Below are 8,635 nucleotides of genomic sequence, written 5' to 3' on the forward strand. Positions count from 1 at the left end.
TGCGTTGTGTATCTCTACACCCCTAGATAAATACCTTAAGGGGTCTAGTTTTCTAAATGGGGTAATTTATGGGGGATTTCTATCGTTCTGGCAACTCAAAGCCTCTCCAAATGTACAGTGGGGCCTAGAACATTTTCAAGCAAAATATGTGTCCTGAAAGCCTCCGGGTTCTCCCTTCCTTTCGGGCCCTGCCGTGTGTCCGGGCAATGCACTAGGGTCACAATGGGGGCATTTTTGAAAACAGGAGAAACAGGGTGATAGATTTTGGGGTGTGTTTCTTAATTCTCATGGTCGCTTTACAAAGAAATCGGTCTTCAAAGTGATACTTTTATGAAAAAAGTGAAATTATATTTTTTTACGCCTGCTTTGCATGAATTCTTACAAAAAAACTGTGGGGTCAAAATACTTACAACACCCCTTAATAAATACCTTAAAGGGTGTAGTTTTCAAAATGGGGTCACTTGTGGGGGTTTCCACCATTCTGACACCTATGAGCCTCTGAAAACCTGGCTTGGTGCAGGAAAACAAAATGTACTTCAAAATTTATAAAATTATTACTAAATTTGTAAGTCTTCTAAATTGCTCAAAAATTATTTATTTTTTTCAAAAGTGCTGCCGAAATAGAGTAAAGAGATGGAAATATATATTTAATAAAAAACATTGTACAGTATGTGTGTACATATGTGACATATTGCTGTTAAAAATAGGGAAAAATGATACTTTTTACAAAATTTCTTACATTTTTCTATTTTTTAATTAATTTCTGCAAATCGTATCAGTCTACTTTTACCACTAAAATAAAGTACAACATGTGACGAAAAAACAATGTCAGAATTACTTGGATATTCAAAACTTTCCCAGAGTTATTCTCTGATAAAGTCAGACATACCAGATTTGACAAATCTGGCTTGGTCATTAAGGTCCAAACAAGCTTGGTCACTAAGGGGTTAATGAATCAGAGGTGGTTAGCATAGGCAATCCCGCCCGCACATAAGTCGCAGCCATCAGAGCGCGTAAAGAAGACCGAGGAAACATATCATTTTCTAACTGGGACCAAAGAGACGAAGCTGGGGAGGTTGTTTGTTCTTTTTTTAAATAATTATTTGAATAAACCTTACGCTGGGTTCAGACAGTGCAGTCAAAATGCGGTCACGGAAAAAAAAAAAAAACATTATGTCCGTATGTTGTGAACCCAGCCTCAAGGAGACATTTACTTTGTTTCATTTTTTGATTATGCATTGGAACACCTTTATAAGTGATCATTTAAGATTATGGAAAAACCCCTTTAAAACAGTCAGCCCCAGTGAGCGGCCAATCTGGTGGCAAAGAGAGTCCCCCTTCTTTTGTGATACTGCGATAATTTTTGATCGTTGCATCACAAGGGCTTAACGGCCAGGATCATAGTTTTCTCTGGTCCCGGCCATTGTCGCAGGGTGGCGGATGCCATACACAACAGCTGTGCCCCTGTGATCATAATTCTGTGAATGTACGGCGCTCGGAGTTAAAGGGGTCATCCCACCACAACAACTTATGACCTCTTCACAGGATAGATGATAAGGGTTTGATCACTGGGGCTCCTAGCAATCAAGAGAACGGGGGTCCCGAGTCCCCTTACGTCTAGAGCGACAGGTCACGCATGCATACTGCCACTCTTCATTCCCTACAGGACTGCTGGAGATAGTAGGGAACACCACTCAGCTATCTCCGCTACTCCAATAGAGAATGAATGGAGCGCCAGCGTGACCTGCCACTCCGTTCATAAGAGGACTAGGAACCCTCGTTCTCTTGATAGGTGGGACCCTCATTCTCTTGATAGGTGGGACCCCCCAGGGATCAAACACTTATCCTGTGAATAGGTGATAAGTTGTGGTGGGACAAACCCTTTAAGCATAGGGTAGGAAGGCGGTAAAGAACAGATGCCATGACGCTAGTGTGAAGAAAGCCTTATTAATGTATGGATGCTGTTTAAATACCAGAAGTAAACACATATTATGCTCTAGTTCAGAATCATGTGCCAAACAGGGGCCCAGAAGGTGGTGTGTGCTGTGTGTCCAGAGGGTGGTATGTGCTGTGTGTCCAGAGGGTGGTATGTGCTGCGTGCCCAGAAGGTGGTATGTGCTACGTGCCCGGACGGTGGTATGTGCTGCGTGCCCGGACGGTGGTATGTGCTGCGTGCCCGGACGGTGGTATGTGCTGCGTGCCCGGAGGGTGGTATGTGCTGCGTGCCCGGAGGGTGGTATGTGCTGCGTGCCCGGAGGGTGGTATGTGCTGCGTGCCCAGAGGGTGCTATGTGCTGCGTGCCCAGAGGGTGCTATGTGCTGCGTGCCCAGAGGGTGCTATGTGCTGCGTGCCCAGAGGGTGCTATGTGCTGCGTGCCCAGAGGGTGCTATGTGCTGCGTGCCCAGAGGGTGCTATGTGCTGCGTGCCCAGAGGGTGCTATGTGCTGCGTGCCCAGAGGGTGCTATGTGCTGCGTGCCCAGAGGGTGCTATGTGCTGCGTGCCCAGAGGGTGCTATGTGCTGCGTGCCCAGAGGGTGCTATGTGCTGCGTGCCCAGAGGGTGCTATGTGCTGCGTGCCCAGAGGGTGCTATGTGCTGCGTGCCCAGAGGGTGCTATGTGCTATGTGCCCAGAGGGTGCTATGTGCTGCGTGCCCAGAGGGTGCTATGTGCTGCGTGCCCAGAGGGTGCTATGTGCTGCGTGCCCAGAGGGTGCTATGTGCTGCGTGCCCAGAGGGTGCTATGTGCTGCGTGCCCAGAGGGTGCTATGTGCTGCGTGCCCAGAGGGTGCTATGTGCACATAGTACACACAGCTTCTAAGCCGATGAGATGCACATATAGGGATCATGGGTGCACGATTCCCCACTCCCTAAAAGACACACTGGAAGAAGGAATTCCGTTGAATACGTTTTAGGCTCATACGTGTTCATACTAGCACTCCATCAGGTTTCCAGCAAAAAAAAAAAAAATGCATCAGACATATTAAATGTCAATGGAATGTAAACCTGATCAACACAGACACATCGTGGATCCTTTAAAAACGGAAGTGTTGAACATACGGATGTATAGGCGCATTGTATTACGATCAGGCAGGTTTAGGAGCCGGCATTGTTATGAGTGATCACTTCCTTTATGCGGTGCCCCCGGCTGACGGACATGAAGTATACAAGATCTGGGAAGCTTCAGCTGACGAGGAACTTCAACTCCCAGAGGCGGTGGGGGAATGATGAGAGTTGTCATTCCACAGCATCAAGGGGGGCTTCAGACCAGACTGCCCACCGCACAATAAGCACTTTATTACATTCTTCCTGCCCCCTCCTGTATTCTGCTTCCTTTATACCATATGTAGTGGGCACCACCAGGACCACAACACACCTCAGTGTCGCCCGGCCGGGTGTCTTCTCATAGGGAAACCAACCAGCACACGTTGTCCAGGAATACCATACTACCTAATGCGGGGTCATATGGCGGGAGCTGTCATAGGCTGTGACGGCTCCCGCCATATAACCGCGTACATAATAATAAACACCCGCATAAAGCCCATACTTAGGGGGAAAGCCATAACTACCCGGAATACCCGCTCGTTACCTGCTGGTTAGGCGCCGTTTCTGCGGGGTGTAAAACCAGTAAGCCGGAGCCGCCAATACTCACAGCTCCACCTACAGGTAGAAGGACCGAAGAGCAACAAACACAACTCAAGTGCTGGCATCTTGGGTGCCAACATGGCATAAGTAAGAAGTGTATGACATCGTGACTTATGATGCCTGTGTGTGCACATGTGTGTACATGTCCCTTCATTTGCTTTAGTACTTACTAAAGCAAATGAAGGCACATTTACACACAAAAAAATATTAATAATTACAGTGATAATAAGAGATGAGTTCAGGCACACATTGAGGTTTATCGAGACTGGCATACGACTCAAGTGTAAACCAGTCGGAATTTGTAGTGTAGTGTGTGGCATATCTCGTGCAATATGGTGGAGGATGGTGAACAACTCTTTTTATCACCACATAGAAAACTTTAATAGATCAGTCACACTTATTGTGCCTCATGACACTGCTGTGTGCATTAACCCTTTCCCACCGCAGCCATTTTTCGGATTTTCACTTTCGTTTTTTGCTCCCCACATTTCAAAAGCCATAACTTTTTTATTTTTCCAACAATATTGCAGTAATGGGGGCTTGTTTTTTTGTGGGACGAGTTGTAGAATGTAGTGGATAACAGTAAAAAAAATATTTGTGGGGTGGAATAGGAAAAAAAGAACGATTCCTTAATCTTTTGCGGGGTTTGTTTTTACGGCGTTCACCATGTGGGAAAAACGGCATGTTGACTTTATTCTGCGGGTCAATACGATTACGGTGATACCAAATTGAAAGAGTTTTTTTTTTATGTTTTACCACTTTTACAAGGAAAAAACTGATTATTAAAAATAAAAAATAAATTTGTCACCATATTCTGAGCCATAACTTTTTTATTTTTCCGTCAATTGAGCGGTATGAGGGCTTTTATTACTTTTTTTGACTTGTCCCCTAGGGGTCTTGAACCAGCGATTGTTGGATCGCTTGCATGATATACTGCTAATGTATTGCAGTATATCGTGATACTGACACTCTCCTATGAAGCACTGCCGGAGTACAAAGAAGTACTTCTTCAGGACTCTAGGCTGCGATGACAACCAACGGCACCCCACGATCACGTTGAGGGGGGCCATTGCAACGTTTCTAGTCATTTAAATGCCGCGGTCACAACTGACCATGGCATTTAACGGTTAAACGAGCGGGATTGCGCTCAAGCAGGATGCCGTTCATTTCCCTGAAATGTCGGCTGTAACACACAGCTGACACACTCGTTCTTTGGAGTGTTCGAAACGCGTAAGCATCTACACACCCAACCTATGCTCCACTATGGATTTTAACCTGGATTAACGAATAAATTTATATATTTTACGGATGTGCCGGAAGATTTTTCTTTTTTTCTCCTTTACATATGGATGTGGCTTGTTATTCTGCAAGCTCTCCTCCGCTGCACTCCAATATTGAGGGATCACAAGCAATACAAGACGCATATGGTGAGCACATATTGGCTTTTGATTTTTCTTTATATCCTGTGAATAGATCATCAGTATAAAAAAAAACGCCCCCATCCTGGACAACCCCTTTTAGACCTGATCTTGGGGACCACATCTAGAGGGAGCCATTGTATGTTTACTTATGTCCTTGTATATTTTTATGTTTCACAACATCCATGGATGAAGGGTACCTGCATAGATTCCGATGGAAGAGGGGATACATACATAAGTAGTATAACATGGTTTCTTATGTCTAAAGCTGGCATATGTATCTAGATCCATATCCTTATGGTCATATTCAATATAGATAACTGTACAATACCTGAACATCGAGAACCCTGGTTATCCGGAGAAATAACATTTCCTCAGAATAGGCCATCAATACCGGATTGGTTGGGGTCTGCCTGTCGGGACATCTGCCGACCAGCTGTTTGAAGGGGCCTGGCCCTTGTGCGAGCGCTGCTTCCCCTTTACTCCTCTCACTGCTCGTATTGTAAAATGCCGACACACTTGTAGCGGCGGTTCACAGTATTACGCCTTCTTCCATTTACTTGATTTACTATCATTTATGCCAGAAATTGGTGTAAATTTTGGCACAAATCTACACCTGCTCATAGATTTTAATTTCTGGCGCACGGACAGCCAAAAATGCTCCAAATTTATTTTTCGTTTAAAAAAACACCACAGAAAACAAAGGAAACAATATGTGTGATTTCAGCCAAAAGTAAAGATTTGTTCATACACATACCCTAAGGGCCTGTTCACATCAGCATTGCCCTCCTGTTAAGGGGCTCCGTCAGAGGTTTCCGTCGGGTTAACCCCTTAACGGAAAGGCAAACTGAAACCTTAGCTTCCGTTTCCTTCACTATTGATTTCACCGGTGACGGAAACGTTGCTAATGGTTTCCGTTTGTCATTGTTGTGACAGGGTTCCGTTGTTTTTGACGGAATCAATAGCGCAGACGACTGCGCTTCGTGGGACCGTACCCTTATGTTTTTATACACCATCATCAGTTATCTCATTTTAATCAGTTACCGATGTAAAATATGTGGAGAATTTTCTTATCAAGTACTTTGCACAATGTTGAGTAATACACAATTTTTCCCAAATCTTTTTGAGGCTGGATTCAAATAGGGGAGTTAGGCCTCATGCACATGATCGTAATAGGTTTCACTGTCCACAAATACGGATCTGACGACTACGGATACATATCCGTAGCCTTCCGCAATTGTGAAAGCGTCCATAGACTTCTATGGGCGAGTCCGTGCCGCAATTACGGACAAGAATAGGACAGGTTCTATATTTTGCAGATCTTTTCTACGGCCTGGACACACGTTCGTAAATATACGGAAAGGTTTGTGTGGCCAATGGAATGAATGGGTCCGCAATTTCATCCGTAATTACGGATGAAAATTACGATTGTGTGCATGGGGTCTTACTGATCCAATCATGAACTGTACTGTAGTTCTATCATGTGGAAAAAAAAACAATGCTGCAATTTCACAACTTTGTGCATGTGTTTTTGTATTGTCATAGGGTGTGCAATCTCTGTTTTTTAAAAGAAATAGTTCTGCCAAAGCTACTGTAAAATCTAAAACAAACTCAAGATTAAAAACAATTAAAATGTCTTTGTTTCTGCTATGCCTGCTATTTTCTCTATTTACTCCTTAATGACAGCTCATACGCCTTTTCACGGCGGTCATTAAGGGTACTTATGTACTTATTCAGTGCCTTGAAAAGGTGGTGCTGTGACATAAGCCGGCACAGGACAGCCATGCCAGCTAGAGCGGGTGGCAGGCTGTCTAAAGACAGCTGGGCTCCTGCTCTAACAGGTGTGATTGACGTTTGTTTCAATCCCGTCTGTTTAACCGCTTATATGCTGCAGTCAGTAACAACTGCGGCATCTATGTGGTTTCAGAGGGAGGGGGCAACTACCCTGCAACGCCATACCGGGGTGCCGATCGTTTTTATGGCAGTCAGGGGTCTAACAAAAGCTCCCAGGTTTGCCTTCAGTGTATGCCTTTTAGTCCCTGCCAAAGGCCCCATGCACACGACCGTGCCCGCAATCACGGCCCATGATAGATAGATAGATAGATAGATAGATAGATAGATAGATAGATAGATAGATAGATAGATAGATAGATAGATAGATAGATAGATAGATAGATAGATACTTTATTTATCCCCAAGGGTAAATTGGTTTACAGTTGTAACTCCCATTTTCAGCACATATTATACAAAACAATACAACATAAAACTACAACATATAATAAAATATATATTAAAAAGCATCATGACACACTATAAAGACATATTATAAAGTGCAAAGCTTTTGGCATAAAAGATCTTTTAAATCGTTCTTTCCTACAATGAAATTGTAGCAATTGATCACTAAAACAGCTTTGTTTATCGATTAAAATGCTATGTAACGGATGCAATTCCTCTACTTTAATTTCACTAATCTTCCTTAATAACCTTTTCTCTAATACCTCCTCAAATAACGGCACCTCACTGACCATGATCGCTTTTCCCTTTTTGATCACCTTATTCAATTCATTATTTTCTGCTTCTCTGATATTACCTCCCCAACAAACAGCACCATAAAATATAACGCTAGCGACCACAGAGTTATAAAACATTACCATCATTTTATCACACACATTAAACAAGCGCAAATTACGTAAAAAATACAACCGGCTCATTGCCTTTTTGTACACCTTTTCTGTATTCTCGATCCAATCCAGATTCTGGTCCAAATATATACCCAAATATTTGTACGATCTGACCCTCTCCACTTCCTGATTTAGAATAGACACCGGCACCACTATCTCTATTTTTCTGCGTAAATCAATAATCATTTCTTTTGTTTTCCCAATATTTAATTCCAACCCATTATCCAAACTCCATTTAACAAATTTAGATATCACATCCCTATATTCTTTATCACATCCTCCCTTTACTGCTCCCATAATTACGGAATCATCAGAGAATTTCTGCAGATGACAACTTCCAGTATTGTACCTAAAATCTGCCGTATATAGCGCAAATAAAAACAGCGATAAAACAGTCCCCTGTGGTGCTCCAATGTCACTTATTTCTATCCTCGATGTACATTCCCCACTCCGCAGACACTGGGGGCGTCCCCTTAAATAATCAAATATCCAGTTAGACACTCTAGAATTAATTTGCATTCCTTCCAATTTATATTTCATTAGGTCCGGCCTTATCAAGTTAAAAGCACTGGAAAAATCAAAAAACATGACTCTCACTGTCACCCCCTGCGTCTCCAAATAAGAGTACGCCCTATGTAAAAAATATAAAACTGCGTCCTCCACCCCAATTCTACGTTTATAAGCAAACTGTAGCGAATCCTCGTATTCTACCACAGCTGCTTTAAGGTACCCTAACATCAGCCTTTCAAACACCTTCATCATATGAGAAGTTCTCACCACCGGTCGATAATCATGCACCCTCAAGGGTTTGCTATTTTAGGAATTGGGACTATACAAGATGTTTTCCATACCTTTGGCACTTTTTCCATCATCAAACTCCAATTATATAAATCCGC

General features: G+C 43.2%; 1 protein-coding gene across 2 annotated transcripts in view; it reads right to left on the reverse strand.

Moving 5' to 3' along the window:
- ZC3H7A (zinc finger CCCH-type containing 7A) overlaps nt 1-3,641 on the reverse strand; it is a 74,920-nt gene extending 71,279 nt beyond the window's left edge. For both annotated transcript variants that reach the window (XM_075830118.1, XM_075830117.1), the window contains exon 1: nt 3,585-3,641. The gene's annotated coding sequence lies outside the window, so the exon portion shown is untranslated. The remainder of the gene's footprint in view (nt 1-3,584) is intronic.
- Nucleotides 3,642-8,635: the final 4,994 nt, after the last annotated feature.

The sequence above is a fragment of the Rhinoderma darwinii genome, chromosome 6 (assembly GCF_050947455.1).
Source record: "Rhinoderma darwinii isolate aRhiDar2 chromosome 6, aRhiDar2.hap1, whole genome shotgun sequence".
Taxonomy (NCBI): domain Eukaryota; kingdom Metazoa; phylum Chordata; class Amphibia; order Anura; family Rhinodermatidae; genus Rhinoderma; species Rhinoderma darwinii.